General features: G+C 41.9%; 1 long non-coding RNA gene across 1 annotated transcript in view; it reads left to right on the top strand.

Moving 5' to 3' along the window:
- Window positions 1-16,206, top strand: part of LOC120408158 — a 65,658-nt gene that overhangs the window by 32,141 nt on the left and 17,311 nt on the right. The window contains exon 2 of the long non-coding RNA XR_005600474.1: window positions 15,352-15,448. This is a non-coding gene — a long non-coding RNA (uncharacterized LOC120408158). The remainder of the gene's footprint in view (window positions 1-15,351; window positions 15,449-16,206) is intronic.

Below are 16,206 nucleotides of genomic sequence, written 5' to 3'. Positions count from 1 at the left end.
TAGCCACTAGGGTGGGATCCACAAAGGGACTTCAGCATTGCAATGCTGAGTATCACAGCACCTAACTTTTAGGCACCTAGAAAATCACAGAACAACAGTATGGTTCACTGTTAGGACCCCTGTATAATGAATGGGGTGAGATAGATGCTTAAGAATGTGAACCAAAAAAGCTGAGACTCTAGGCAGGAAGCCACCTAAGCTAGCCAATGGGAGATGCCAATGGGGGGAGATGTGCTAAGCTTTGCCCATCTCTTGGAGACAGGCGCCTAAGTCTGGACAGCAGGGTGGTGCATAGTTCTGATAGTAATCCATAATCAAGAAACAGCTGCCTGGAGTCAAGTGGCTTAGGCACCTAAGGTGTTTCTTGTAGGAATAAGTTAGGCACCTGTCCTTCTCCACCCAAAACAGCCAGAGGAGATGTCGGTGGTAGAGTCTACCTTATGATTTCTAGCCCAGTGGTCAGAGCACTCACCGGGGATGTAAGAGACCCAGGTTCAATTCCCCCTCTGCTGGAGGGAGAGAATTGATATGAACAGGGATCGCTCCCATTTCAGGTAAGTGCTCTAACCACTGGGCTAAGAGTTAGAAGATGGGCACCACCACCATCTCCTCCTCCTCTAGCCAGGTTTTGAATGGGATGCAATCCTGTAGGAGGCCTCTGAGCACACCTACCAAATTGGGCCCTGCATGCAAGATAGGCAGCCAGATGCCTGTCTTCCTGTGGTTTGTGACTCACTCTGGGGCTGAGGTAGATGATAGGCATCCGGACACTTGAAGGGAGGCAGCAGTGCACATGCTCAGAGGCAGATACATAGGCACTGAGGGAATTTTGACTTTAAAAACTTAGGCACTATGTGAGCTTAAATCACCCACAAGATTCAGCAGGAGTTTCATGGATCACAGTGGAGCCAAAACTGGGACCTAGGTGGCAAAATCTGAGAGTTAGGTGCCTAAGTCTGGGGTTTAGCCATCTAAGTGAGAGCAAGTAATGGTCCTTTTTTTCCCCACTCACCAATGAGCATCATATTTGTGTTAAATAGTTTGTCTATCAGCTCCATCATTTAGATTGTAAACTCCCTGAGGCAGAGACTTTGTGAGTGTTCTGCTAAAAAGTAGTAATAAATCTTCACTAATTAAAAGTCACATTTCCTGGAAAGCTCCAGCCACTTTGCACTGCTATTGTGACTGCACCAGGACATGGTGTTTTTTTCCTATGTGTGTCTTCTTCACCTTTCTGAGATCCTGACCTTGTTCACTGTGATCATGTAACATCGACAGAGAGGATTGAACTGGGGACCTCTGGAGCTTAGTACATGAGCCTCTACTGCATGAGCTAAAAGCCAACTGACTATACAGCTAAGGGTATAGAGCAGACACATTTTATCTCTCTTTAAGTGGTCTCAGTGCCACTAGATGGAACAGAACACCACACCCAAGGAGGTGTGTGGGCTACAATCAGGCCTCCTGTGCTATTCATCAAAATCTTCCTCAAGGTCATCCAGGTTGGCCACCTTTTTCCTGTGGAAAAAATACTATGTGATCATATAAGCAATGACTGTATCATAATGCATATGCACAAAGGACTGAATTAAGATTTGCACAGGCAACCTTAATTCTGGCATTTCCTAATATTTGAGTGCTTGGTTTTTCAACCTTAATGTTCTTTTAACATTGTTTTTTAAATGTAGTAAATAATATTAGTTTTAAAATACCTTTGGTACTATGTGCTCAACCACCCTGAATCTGTGCTGTTTCCAGTGACTCAGCCAGACTGCATTGTCTGAATACATAAGAGTCATGACACGATCTGTGTATTTGGTGACTGCTTCTCTTCTAATGTGTTTTGCATTGTGGGTTGCTCTCATGTCTGGGGAGTAGGTGGATTTCCTGTTTTTGTTTGCTGCCAGATTGAGTTTGGGTGGCCTCGAGGGAATATGTGTGTATGTAGTCTATTATAATTTCCATCTATGCTGAGTATATCACATAACTATCAGCATCAGTTTGCTGTTGATGCTGCCTTCTCTGATAGTGTCAGTTTGCCTAAGAACTGCATGAACAGTTGGAACTATATTTTCATTAAATGAAAACAAGACAAAAACACAAAGAAGTCAACAGGTTCTGTGACAGTGAAGGTGGAGGTGAGGTGGGGGCCAAAAAGCAAAGGACATGGCAGTCTTCTGGTTTTGTTTCGGGTCTCATCAAGTCTAATACCAACCCATTAACAATATTTTTTAAAATGTCATTGTGACCAAGCAGCTGAAATCTCACACACTAGTCAAACCCCTCAAAGGGAGGGCAGTTATTTCTGTTGTGTCTGACCATATCCACTTTACTCTTTAATTTCTTTCTATTTGGCTTCTGAATTTCGGAATCATCTGAACAAGTTGCCCGAAACATTGCACCCTTAAGAAATAGAGAAATAATAGTGTTAACAGATATTGTTATATGAAAGTTGCATATATTTGTATGTGTATGTAGGTAGACAGGTATTACTTTGAACAGTAACATCTACTGGTATAAGAGAATGTGCGGCATTGTCCATAAGTTGGTCGATTCAATAAAGTTGTTTTTATGCTTTTGAAATAGCTTCCAGTGTGCAGCTCATCACATGGTGCCAGAGGTGAAATAAGTCTTTGTTGTGGGTAACCAGGGGCACTGAATAACTTCAGGAAGGCTGTGAACAATGTCCCACCGCATGCTGTAATGCAAATGCATGGGGATAGCTATGAAAACTGGAACTTCTCCAGGGCTGTATGGACAAGCTACGTCAGTGTTTCTCAAACTGGGGGTCCCGACCCAAAAGGGAGTTGTAAGGTTATTGTAGAGGGGGCATAAGAGCAGTGGGTGCTTTCCAGGAGCCACGCTCTGAAGGTGGCACCACTGCCAGCAGCAGCTCAGAAGTAAGATTGGCAATACCATACCATGCCACCCATACATCTGCACTGCTGCTGTCCGCAGCATTGCCTCCAGAGCTGGACGTCTGGAGAGAGAATGCAGAGAACAATATAAGGGTCTGCCTCAGTTCCTTGGAGCTGAGACTGAAAAAATTCTGTGCTTCAAAACAGCAATACCCCTCACATTACATGGCCAGACAGCTTTTTTATTTATAGTGGTGTATAAAGCTGAAAACCTTGGACAAAGTTATGATTACCACAAATTAGACAATGTCATGATTATTGCCACAGTCACTGAAAAAGGCTTCCAGCTCCCCAAAGTGTTGTCTATTTTTTTCCAGAAAATGTTTCTTAATATCCACGTATTTATTCCTGAAAAATGTTGATTTACACTCTTTCAAAGGCTTCAGCATCTTTTTTGCAGGGATAATGATTACATGCTTCATTTAGTGCTCTTATGAGTATGTACACTAATTCGCTATCACTTTTTTGAGGGTGGGGTGAGGAGGTCATGAAAGCCTGAAATATTTTCAAAGGGAGGCCCCTCAAAAAAAGTTTGAGACACAGGCGCTGGCTTCCTCCTTTCTCTGGGGGTGCTCAACCCCCGCTCCACCCCAGACCCTGCCCCCACTCCACCCCTTCCCCAAGGCTCCACCCCCCCAACACCTCTTCCCACCCCTGCCCCCTCCCCTGAGCATGCCCCATCCCTGCTCCTTCCAGTGTCTCCTGCACACCGTGGAACAGCTGATGGCAGTGGGTGGGAGGCACTGGGAGGGAAGGCGGGGAGTTGATCAGCCAGCGGACGGAAGACACCGGAGGCAGAGTGGGGAGCTGGCTGCTGGAGGGTGATAGCACCCGTTAATTTTTTTAGCCCTGGAGCACCTATTTGGTCGGTGCCTATGATCTGAGAACCCCTGAGCTATGTGAACTGGCTGGAAGTCACAAGCCTGGCAGTCAGAGTGGTCACACTGAATGCAGTCATGGGTAAGGACTGCTTTCTTACTTGTCAGCACTTAGAGTTAAAGATGAAGTAAGGAAAGATATACCTCCATTCTTACATGCTTTTTAAAAATATTTTGTACCTAAAATATAATATTTTCAGTCTGTCTGATCAAATTGAAATTGAAATAACGGACCACTATGCAACCAGGTCTGCATCAGCTAGCCCCATCAGGACAATCTGGCACACTTATAGATGAATTTATTAAAGACTGTACAGCTTTAAGAGTTAAACACAAACTAACACAGAGACCAGAACAGGAGTCTTCAAAGAAGGACAAGCAATATATGTATAATGGAAGAAAACATGAAGACAATTGTTTAGTGCAGTGTTCCACATGTTCTTGCTGCCAGAAAAGAAATCACTTTGCCAAAGTACACAAGTAGCAACAGAAACAGTCCCATGTATTGTACACCAAGGGGTGAGTGACAGTGTCATGTACTCAGGTGAGTTTATCTTCACCAGTACCTGCTGAGTTAGGGCTGTGAAAAGCAACGATAAAAAGTGGTTTACACAATTAAAACTTGAATTATCAAGGCAACTAGCTTGGACATTCAAATGTCAAATTGACAGTGGCTCTGCCTATGAGATAATTAGGTTTAAAGATAAGTGCATACTTGTACAAGATAAATCACATGAAATATTGGCAACCAACTCCTGGCAAAAATTCTATAATGTCACATTAGTATATCTCTGGCACAGTGCACATTAGCATGCTCACAAAAGAGTACGCTCCACAAAGTATATCAATACTTGAAAGCATCTTGGCTGCTTTTGACAGAATCAAATGAAAAGCTGGAGATGATGCAATGATATGTAATACTATATACACTTCCAGCCACATGCCACTAACAAAGGAACAAATACTTCACCCATATGACAATGTTTTTAAAGGCCCTGGATGCTTTTCCAGAGAATATCACTTGGAAATCAACCAGCTAAGGGATCTGGAATCTCACATGTCTGATAACACACCATATTTCCTTGCTGACCCAGAAATGTTGCTTTTCAAAGTGTGACCTTACAGTACAACAAGTGGGCTAGTAGTTTGTTTAGTAGATGCAGCTTCATCTGATACATAAGCACAGAAAACTCAACATTCTGTGTTAGGGTTGGTAGTAACGGCGTCAGAGAGGTAAAATCAGTTGGCGATATACCTCTGTACTCACGAGAGTTTTCTTAAGTGAACAGCATCCTTGGCCAGAGTTAAGAATGTTAAACAAAAACAGCAATGACGTGGAGATGTAATAGAAGTCACTTGAAGTGGGTTTGGGTAGCTTAGAAAGTCTGTAGTCTGAATCCTTTGATTTGTCAGCATGTATTTATTTTGTTTTACAGCACTAATGTGGCCTGCCCATGGTCCTATAGTAAACTGGTTTTTGTGTTGTTTTTTTTCCAGCAACTGTCAAGCTTAATTTAGCAGGTTTGGATAGTTGAGCCTGTAATCTCCAAGTTATGTTACTGCAATGTGTTCCACTTAGGTTACCCTTGGAACAAAAACTTGGGAACTTCAGCTAGTGCAGACACATCACTTGAATGGGGAAGTCTGCTGTGAGCACATAGCAGTGCACTTGGCTACCTATCCATTTCAAGGTGACGTTAAAAGAATAGTTATGATGTACAAAATCTTAAACAGCACCCACTTAATTGAGAGACAGCCTCTTTCCTGTGTTCTATTATAAGACTATAGGCTTGTGTGGCTGCCCCTCACTGCCAATCTCTGAGGGTGGCCATGTCTCTTCACTGTCACGTGCCTGGAACAACAGTCTGTACAGGGGGAAATTAGCTGTCTCTAGGGCTCAAACCTTCAGGCAAGGTAGAGCAGTGAACAGTTCAGGGGCCCAAGCCCTTAGGCAGGGCAGGGCACCAAGCAGTCTAGAATGCCAACCCTCAAGCAGGGTAGAGCAGGTAAGGGTCTAGGAGCCCGGCCTTCAGGCAAGGGCGTGCCCAGCACAGTCTAGGGGGCTCCGGCAAGCACAGGTCTTCTGACCTAAGGAGTTGGGGAGTACTGCCACTCCAGGGGAGGGGTGGGGGGTGATACACAGGCCCACCCAACTCCACCAGATCCCAGCCCAGGGCCATAACAGTGGCAGAGTGGTCTGCCACTAGGTCAGCAGGGAATCCACCTGAAACATGCTGACTGTGTCTCTGGCACCACAGCCAGATGGTAGTCTGGTTTCCCTGGGCTGCTTCCTATACTCCCCCTTGGGTGTGCCTTCTAAGGGTTGTCCTCCATCTCCCCAGGGTACATTGCAAGAGGCAGTTACAACAACTCTTCAGCATCCAGCGGGTCTGGCCATACGGGTAACTTGGGGCCCTCCTTGGGACAGCAAAAGTCTTCTGCGGGCTCCTGCTTCTGCAGTGGGGAGAACGCATCTGTCTCCCATGGCAGCTACTCCCCAACTGAGTTACCTTTTTTACTTCCTTTTATACGGTCCCGCCCCTCTGCTTCCATCATGGAGAGCGTGGCCTTCCAGGTTCTGCCGACCTGGGGGCGTCTGGCTGCCCTCACTGTCAATCTTCGAGGGTGGCCACGCCTCTTCGGTACAAGGACTTATGATCTCTTGTGTGTCAGTTCCAGATTCCAGCTTGCTTTGGCCAGCTTGTGCCTCTGGAAACTGCTCCTTCTTGTGGTGTGGTGAATTCATGGCATGGTATTAGAATGATTTTTTTTTTGCCAGGATTTTGTTTGGCCTTTTAAATAAATTGGGGGATGGCATGTGGGTTTATTAACAAACTGGGGGACAAGGAGGAGGGAAGGTGTCTAACTTTTTAAAATTTGTATTTGATTATTTTTACTGCTGCAAGGTGCCCACATTCTAAGGGGACAGGTGACAAATTACACTTCTAAACTAACACTTGCAAATTCTTTTAAAAGGAAGTAGACTGCTCCTCTTGACTTGGGTAATGGATTTCCTATGGGGGGGAAGGACGTCAGTTCTATCTTTATTAGCAATAATAATGATACCTAGCTCTTATGTAAGCTCTTTTCATCCATAGATCTCAAAACACTTTACAAAGGAGATCAGTGTCATTATTCCTGAGGCACTGAGAAGGAGGGAAGTGACTTGCCCAAGTTATAGTTTCTTTTAATTGTTAATCTGGATCCTGGGTTACTCTCTGATCAAATCTCTGAAATCATCCTCCCATCTGATGGCCACAGGATGAGGGAGGATTTCTGTTCAATCTGTCATCAGCATTTGACAGCACAGGTCATGAGATGCTGCTGATGCGTGAGGGTGTATGTTAAAATGTTTTAATATACTTTTTATTTTGTATCATTTCTTTGTTTTCCCCATGACTGGTGAGTCAGCAGGGAATGGAAGCCTAAAAAGCAGCAAAATCTGACTCTGCCAGTCCCTGTGTCAGCCTCCAGCATGCTGATTCTGTGTCTGTCAGTTTCCATCTGAGCTCACCACTTCCCCACTTGTTTTTCTGCCAGGGACACCTTTTTAACCCATCAGGGGCTTTTGCTCTTTTGGGGACTCAGTATGGACAAATCAAAGCCTGTTAGCACCTGAAAGTACCATCTCGCAGTCATGGCCCCATTGTTCTTAGTTGTCTTGAAGCTTAGTACCCAAGAGGCTCTCTTATCTGTATCATTGTTTTACCTTTCCTGAATTCTGTAACAACCCCGTTATTGTCTCCTTTGATTTAAATCTAGGCATTCAGGAATGGTAATATCATACAGATACTCTGAGGGCCATATGTTGTTTGTAAAAAAATATTTCCCAGTTCTCCACACCTGCTGATAATGCTTTTGTTTAGTCTAGCAAGTTTTTCCTCTACATCATCTCCAGGATCCATCTCTTCCTTTCCATTTCGACAGCTAAATCCCTAATCCCTTTGATTGCCTCGACTACATCAGTCTTTTGTTGTCTGGCCTCTCACCTGGTCCCTCTCAAAAAATGGAGCTATGGAAGTCATATTCCAACCATGTCCAGCTCCCTTCAAGCTCCTTGTCGTCACATGCAAGGTCCTCTAAAGCTCCTGCCTACTTCTCTTTTCACCCTCTCTGTGCCACCCAATGTGCCAACCTTATCATCTCCCTTGTTCTCTTCTCTCATTCATGTCTCACTGCCTTCTTCCATGCTCTCTCTCCACCCTTCCCTCCTTCAAGTCTCTCTTTAAAAACACTATTTGTCCAGAGATCTGTAAGCCCTCCTCACCCTTTAATGCAATACAATTTTAAAGAAATAAAGTGAAAGCATCAAGACATATGCACTGCTACCAAACAATCACACGATCATTTTGTTTGCTATCATTTCACATCAAAGCATATGTTAGAGCCCCAACCTGCAAACACTGCAGAGTAGTAAGCCCTACATTTGGAAGTAACTGCAGGATTGTATCCTTAGATTGTCAGCTCTTTGAGGTAGGGACATTGTCTATAAAGCACCAAGGACCATTATGATGGTATATAATTAATACATAATAAAATATTATGATAATTAATGAAGCTAGCTCAGTGAATTGGCCTTTGTTTAGCAATCCAAACTCATATATGCACATTTTACTGTTAGTTGAGACATGTAACTTACATTTTGTCTTCATTTTCACATACTTTAATTTGTGAAAATCCTGTCTGATCCTCTGTGTATCAGATGTTTATACCGCCTAAAACTTATTACCTGCTTCTGATCGTTGACAGTAGGGAAATGGCCATAAATTAGGTTGGTTTCACAAATGAATCTGAATTATTCTGAGTCATTTGAGGAACCTGTTTTTTTTTTCCACTCCCTTTTTAAAAAATAACTGGTTTGTATTTAATCCTTTGGTGCAGCATGATCAGAGCTTCTCATGTGTCATTCTATGTAATGTCACATGAGGTGTTTGTCCTCAGGTGACCTACAACAAACGTGATACTCTTAGATATGAAATCACATACTGTATTTTGTATCATATGCATTGGGATGACTCAGCTGCCCACAAAGAGGTGTGAAAAGTACTTGTTTCCAGTCACTGAGCAGATTTCTAATGGACAGATTTATCACTAATCTGATTTACACTTTTTTCAAACATGCTTTTTGCTTATCCTTGGTACCATTCATGACAGCCTCATAAAAATCCACATCTATAATTGTTTGTGGCATTTGTATGTTAATAAAATGGAGGATGCATACCAGCCTTTTAAATATCAGAGGGGTAGCCGTGTTAGTCTGGATCTGTAAAAGCAACAAAGAATCCTGTGGCACCTTATAGACTAACAGACGTTCTGCAGCATGAGCTTTCGTGGGTGAATACCCACTTCTTCAGATGCAAGACATCTTGCATCTGAAGAAGTGGGTATTCACCCACGAAAGCTCATGCTGCAGAACGTCTGTTAGTCTATAAGGTGCCACAGGATTCTTTGTTGCTTTTACAGCCTTTTAAAGATATTTGTTTTTTATAGTAACCTTTATAGACAAAAATAATAGTAATAATTGGCATTGACATGTGAACAACTGTGTAAGGCAAGTGTTACCATGAATATCTGAAAATAATTCTGACAAAAATCCTGTTTAAGGAGCAAACAGTGACTGCTAATATGACCATTATAATTTCCTGCTTGTTCATAATTGTGCAGCAATCTATCTGTGTTTTCAGGGCTGTTCTGAAAGTGAAGGCTCCAATGCTTGGTGTTCCAGGAGTCTGTTTTAGTGCTCTTTAAATGGACTCTGATGCCACTTGGGTTATTAGATTCAATGCATCCAACTAATAGTTTCATAGACCCCATCACTCCTACGCTAGTCCCATCCTTGCATCTTTGATTATGTTACCATTTTGCTGCTGGCATGTAATGGCATGGCTCCTGGTCATGGAAATGTTTGCCTTTGTTTGAGGGTTGGATGGGGAAGGATCAATAAAACTTTTCATTAGGACACACTTAAGCCAGGAGAAGAGCTTTTGGGATGAATTCAGAGGCAGGGAACTTGTACTTGATCTGTCCTGCTCTTTCTAGTAGGTTTGACCACAGACACTTTGAATGATAAGAGAAGGCTAATTCAGTTAACTGGAATTATCAGATGATCAATAGTATTTAAGGCCTTTTAGGTCTTTGAATGGTTTCCATCTGGTAGAAACAGACAACAGTGATAACCGGAAATATTGGCTCCTGAGATGTTTAAACATTATACATTATGTTCTTAATAGCAGTAAACAGTGTACGGACAATTCGCCATATTTTAAAAGTATAGGAAACAACACTGAACATCCACAAACTTTTTACTTTAGAGCCATTATAGTCTATCAAGAAAATAGTATGCTTTTCAAGAGTTGCCTAAATACACTTTTACATGATAGACCATTAATGATTCGAACATTATTGGATTTTACAAATAATTTTTATGCTGTGTGCACATGTACCACACTGAGGACTAAACCAGGGACATTCAGAGCTCAAAGAATGAACTGCTACAGCTTGAGCTAAACAGCCAAGACCTCCTAGTCAGCAGCTGTAACAACACACATTGTCAGAGGATCAGCGCAGACAGGGACCTGTAACAATCACCAGTGCGCTACACGTACACATTTCTATTCTAAAACATATGTCTCTCTGCTATAGTGGAACCCTTTTACAGTGAAGTCAGTGTTTTCAATGGCCTCATGGCTGACCTCATTATGCCTCCCTTGTAGAAAACCCTCCTGGTTAGAGAACCAGCACCTTCAAGTCAGAAAAGACCACACTGAAGGCCCACCCCTAATTTGTTGTCTGATTTAGCCTGAAGGAAAAGTCCTAACTATATAGTAGGAGTAAGGCTGTTTCTCTTCAGAGGAACAACTCAATGATGCTGTGGCATATACTGTACACTTAATCTAAGACACATTTTGTAAAAACCTCAAGTTATATCCAACATATGGTAGAAGATCATTATTTAACTTTAATTTGAACCAGATATACAGTTGGAGGTGGATCTATCATGATCTGGCAACATTTTCTTTCACTGGTTGACTTTAACAAGTGTAGAAAGGAATTAAAACTCAGAGCACAAATTGCAGTGATGTGCTGGAGGGGGGCCACTGACAGCTTCCAGGTGCCCTTTATTAAAATTCTACCACCAAGATGACAGGGAGGTTGGGACGATTTCTCTAACTCTGATGGTGCTTACTCCCCTCTAGATACTGCTAAATCATGCCTGACAGAGATGATGTACGGTGCTCATAAAAGTACTTCTGAAGAGCATTTTTTATTGTTTTTACTTTTAGAACGAACCATTGCACCAAGTATCAGGTATTTAAACAAAGATTCCTCATGCAGGAAACCTACATGGTCTTCATATCCCTTCCCACATTTCATGTTATACTTTCTGAACAATGTGCTATCAATATACTTTGGACTTAAGTCTCATTTCCATTAAGACCCCTTTGCATCACTGTCATGAGGGGTTTTTCACCTTCAGAATGCCTCCTAGTGTCTGGGTGCAGTACTACAGAGATTCTCAGCCTAGCACCCCCTTCAGTCATGCTAGTCCCACCACCGTCTGTCCATGTACATGGCCTTGCCCTCCATTCAGCTCACTGCTCAGTCCATTCCCCTTCCAGGGTTAACAGGAAAGTCCAGAAAATAGGAAATTTAAAATCAAATGTCCTTCAATCCCATCCTCTATCTGGCACTTGCTGCTTGGCTTCTTTTATTCTTGACACCCATGTTTCACCCCCAGCCTGCCCTCTCCTTTGGGTTCCTGCTCAGGAAGCTCATTTAGGCAGCTAAGGAGCATTCCTTCAATCCTGCCACCATTTTCCCTGGGCTGCTCCTACCTTTACCTCACTCACTGGCATCTTCACAAGATCTTCAGACTCTGCTGCTCCCATCCTTTGGGACTTTGGAGTTCCTCACAGCTTCCCTTGGGCCCAGCTACAGAAGTGTTTCCTAATAGCCAGTCTTAGCTCTTGCCCATGGCAACTGGAGCATACTGCCCCTTTCCTTAAAGTAGTCAGTATCTCTCTCCTTTAAACAGGAGCTCCCCTCAGCCCTCTCCCTGGGATGGGAGTTGTATCTCTAGACCTCTTTGCCTTAGAGTAATCGGTCTTACCCTCCTTCAAGCAGGAGCTCCCTCAGCCCTCTCTCTGGAGCTGGCATTTGTGTCTCAGATCTCTTGCCTAGGCAGTTGTAAGGCTTTTGCCATCTCCCTTCAGCTTAACATCCCTCCCCCATTAGCCTGCCAGTCTGGAAGGTTCAGCAGACTAGCCTTCTCCTGTCACTGTCTGTCTGCGGTGAAAGAGGAGGCAGCCTTTATGCTACTTCCCTTCTCCCAACTCTTTTCCAATTGGTTGGGTGAGAAAACCTCATCTTGTCTTCGCTGCAAGGTTTCAGGGCCTTAAAGGTGCAGTCTCCTGATTCCTTCCCCAGTCGCCACATTCCCAGGACCCTTAGGTCTCTATATGTCTCTTTTGGACCCTTCTGAACACTTAAAGGGCTAAACCAGGTGGTGGGGTGTGTCTGACCACTAAGTGATACTGCCTTTAATGGCAGACTACCCTGTCACCATGGCAGAGTAAAGGGCCATTAAAAAGCAGGGGGCTCAGGAAAAGAACATAAATACTTCCACCAAGTACATTTAATATAGGTGTGTTTGCCTGTAGTTTCATCTCTCCACTTGTCTGTGATTATGAGATGGCATTTTACTTAAATGGGAAAACAAATAAATAGATTTTCCAGTCCTTTCCATGTCCTCTCTGCAGCATCCATGCCCAAGGGACATGGGTACTGATCATAAGATAGGGAGAAAATGTTCTTGGGCATTTCTTGTTCAAATATTACCAACACATCATTGATAAACTATTTTACATTTCAGAATCGGATTTGGATAGAAATGAAAACAAATCCAGGCTAAAGAAAGACTTGCAATAGAAGTTTTGCTCCAAAGGGTGAGGAAGTTCTGAAATGTATTCAAGTTTAGTCAGGCCTGAGTTGTGAAGTTCAGATCTGGATTTCATTGTGGATTCAAATTTCTTGACATGTCAGGCTGTTTGGACCTAACTATTCAAATCCAGTTTGCGTGCAACTCTCCTTAAATGTAAAAACCTATTTACATGCAGAGAATCAGAAGTAGCATAACCTACAAAATGCATCAATTGGCACTGATTACTAAGAAATCACTTGCAGGACATGTTCCCCTTCCTAAAAAAAGACCAGCTTTCCTTTCAGCCCACTGTGGTTAGTTCAGACAGTCTTTACTGTTAAACAATAATTTAAACAAAATATAGCTGCAAGTGTTCCCAACACTTATATGACAGTATTCATTTATTTTTTAGTAAAGATGATTTTATATCTCCAAATGTTTATTCTCAGATGCTGGACTAAGTATTTGAGGCTAATGTATTTAAATAAATATTTAAAGCAATAAAGGGATTGGGGGAGTGGGAACAAGGCCATTTGCAATGGTTGAATGAATTTATCCAACTAGACTCACAACATTCAGTGGACTGAACAATATTTGTTTGCTCCTGCAATTCCATTTAATTTCCATTACAAAGTCCATCCTTTCAACAGCTTGATGGTGAGCAGCACACACACAGATCTTTTGTCTACTGGGAAGGTATTCTGTTGTCTGATTTAAGTGCTTTTGCTATAGTTGGCTTTTTTGTCTTCTGCATATTTAGGAAGATTTCTGACACTGCATTGAAAATGGGTTTGCTATGGTAAGGAAGAGTGCATCTGTAAAAATTGACATCTTGGTATTATATACAGTACAGTCTTTCAGGAAGACATTCACCCACATTATGTGCTGTTTTCCATACACAAAACCCTACCAGGGCAGGTTCAGCTCTGTCGGCTCTCCAGGATAGGGAAAGCACATTACTGTACCTCCTGCATGGATATAGGGATAAATCTGGACTAATAGTGTTTATCTGCTCTACAAGAGTATGTCTAGCTTATTTGTAATGCACTTTGAAACACCAGGTGGCACTTCAAAATATATTATTATTCCATTTCCCCCTCTAGTGCTCTGTATAATGATAGACATATCTTTGTGGATAGGTGATATTATTGTGTATATATTATAGGAAAATTAATTGCAAATCAAAGGAATCATGGTAATGACTACTTTGAAGAAATGTCCACTTTTCCCTTTTTTCAGCCTGGCCTCTTGTGATCTGGCACTCCAAAATACCCCAGCCAAATAACTGTAAGACCCTCAGACTACTATAGAGGTGATTTCAGCTAGGGCCCAAACTCTACTAACAGTTACAGCAGTGTAATTCCACTGATTTCAGTGGAGTTACTGGAGGTTTACTCAAGTATAACTCAGAGCAGGTTTTGGCCCTAGGACTCTGTGTGAATCAAAACTAGGAAGGTGTGTTTTTCTGATTGGTACAGCCAGACTGGGCTACCAACAGTATAAGCTGAAGGGTAGAGCAGGCACAGGTGTTTTTACCATATAGTGATGTCTAACACCTGTGCTCAATCTACACTACAGTGTACCTAGTTGGTAGCAATGATGTTGCACCATTGCAGAAGAATGTTCACTGTTTTCCCTAGTGTAGGCAACGCCTAGTAGGCTGTAGGGAGTAGCTAAGTGCATTAAATAGCTGATTCTCCCAGCTGGAAATTCCTAGCATCCTCTTTTTATTTCAAGTCTTGGTTAAAACAGTGTTCAGGCCACAGACACAGAGAGTGAGTTCAGGCAGGAAAGGAGAGTCAGCTAATTGGTTAAAACTGTTTGTTGTGTCTAATCACCAGCTGGTAGACAACACTATTAAAATAATGTTTTTCTTTTAAGAAACACTGACTTAATTGTAGACTCACTGTATTTAACTTGAGCCTGTCCTGTTCCTCCTCATATTAGTAACATTAATAGGAAAGCATTTTCCCTTTGTGTAAACTACTTGAAATAGATTTGTATTTAAATAATGAAGGTATTTTCCTAGAAAACTCTCTGTTTGCCAAAGCTGAAATCCTATCTGCCCTCCATTTTGTTGCACACTTTGGAGACAAACTAAGTTTCAGTTATGTCAGTCAGCATGAGACAGAAACAGCCCAGGCTAATGGGGCAGGAGGAAAACCCTTACCCACTGAGACACCACTTTTCCCAAATGAACATAACTGGGATATTTTTTAACTGTGAAAGATGTTATTTAAATATCACCTGGAAAGGATTTCTTAAAAAAATGGGCTTGTGTTCTGTTTTGTTCCTTCATGATTATAAATCAGTCTGGAGCGCATTTTAAAAATATTATTTATGCTTGTTTTTTACCTTGGAAATTTTAGGAGTATCAAGTCTGATCTTCCCAGGTTTTGCTAGACCACCTCACAGAGATGTCAGAGGATGTGTATTTTGAACTCTCATATCTTTATTAAAGGGGCAGTAGTGTTGAATATTTACCAAAGACAACCTTTCTCCAAAATATTTATTGGATGTTGGAGTTAAATGGGTGAGCTTGTATTTGTTTGTTGACAAAAAAACCATTCAGACTTCTTTTATACATCACAAAAAAGAAAAAAGAGCACAAGTTCAATTTACTTTTTCTTTGCAGGTTACCTTACCATAAGAATATTAGGGGTCTATGAATAAAATTGGACAGGTGAGCATATTAGTGGGAAGAATGGTGTTCCTGATTAGCAAGAAAATCAGTAAGTATATTTCTTTTCATTTTCTCCTTCCTTTTAGAGTAGATATTCTGGGATTTGAGTCACCTTTCATTAGCATTGGTGTTACATCTTTGTAAAACTGAGTATATGAGAAGAGACCTGAATCCCTTGTGTCTTTGGCCTACACATCAGTGTTAGAAGGAACTGTGAAAGTGCTCTAAACACTGCCAGTATTAAGCAGACCTTTAAGAATTTTTACTAACCAGTAATCTAACTTTCTTTGAAAACTAACAAGATGAGTAGACATCAGATAAGTCTCCTGACTTTTAAAAAACCTATTCTTTGTTTGGCACCAGTAGGTTTGACCCTTTTTGCTCCCCTAATTTTCATAATGTGAAAGCCTGTTGGTGCTCTGATCAGATCAGTGTCCCATTGTGCTAGGCACTGTACAAGCAGATAGTAAGGGGCAGCCCTGGCCTGAAGAGCTTATATTATAAGTTTAAAAATCAAACAGAGCAAGTGAATTGTAGGATAAACTTTCGACAAGACCAGAGTAGAATAGCTAATTATATCTGAGGTTTTTCCCCCTCCTTTTACCAGAACATTTAAGTTCCAGGAGAAATAAAAGGAGATTCTTGCAACTTTGTGATTTTTGTTCTAATTTTACTAGTCTACAGAGCTGATAATTTTCTCTGTTTGGTTCTTTCAATCTTCTAATATTGAAAGCACTGAATGAAGAGTCGATTTTATTCTATGTAGGTTCTTCTATTGCTGTTATCACCATAGTATCTGAGCACCAG

The sequence above is a fragment of the Mauremys reevesii genome, linkage group 6 (genome assembly GCF_016161935.1).
Source record: "Mauremys reevesii isolate NIE-2019 linkage group 6, ASM1616193v1, whole genome shotgun sequence".
Taxonomy (NCBI): domain Eukaryota; kingdom Metazoa; phylum Chordata; order Testudines; family Geoemydidae; genus Mauremys; species Mauremys reevesii.
Note: the sequence above shows the minus strand (reverse complement) of the source record. Positions and strands in the feature narration are given on the sequence as shown.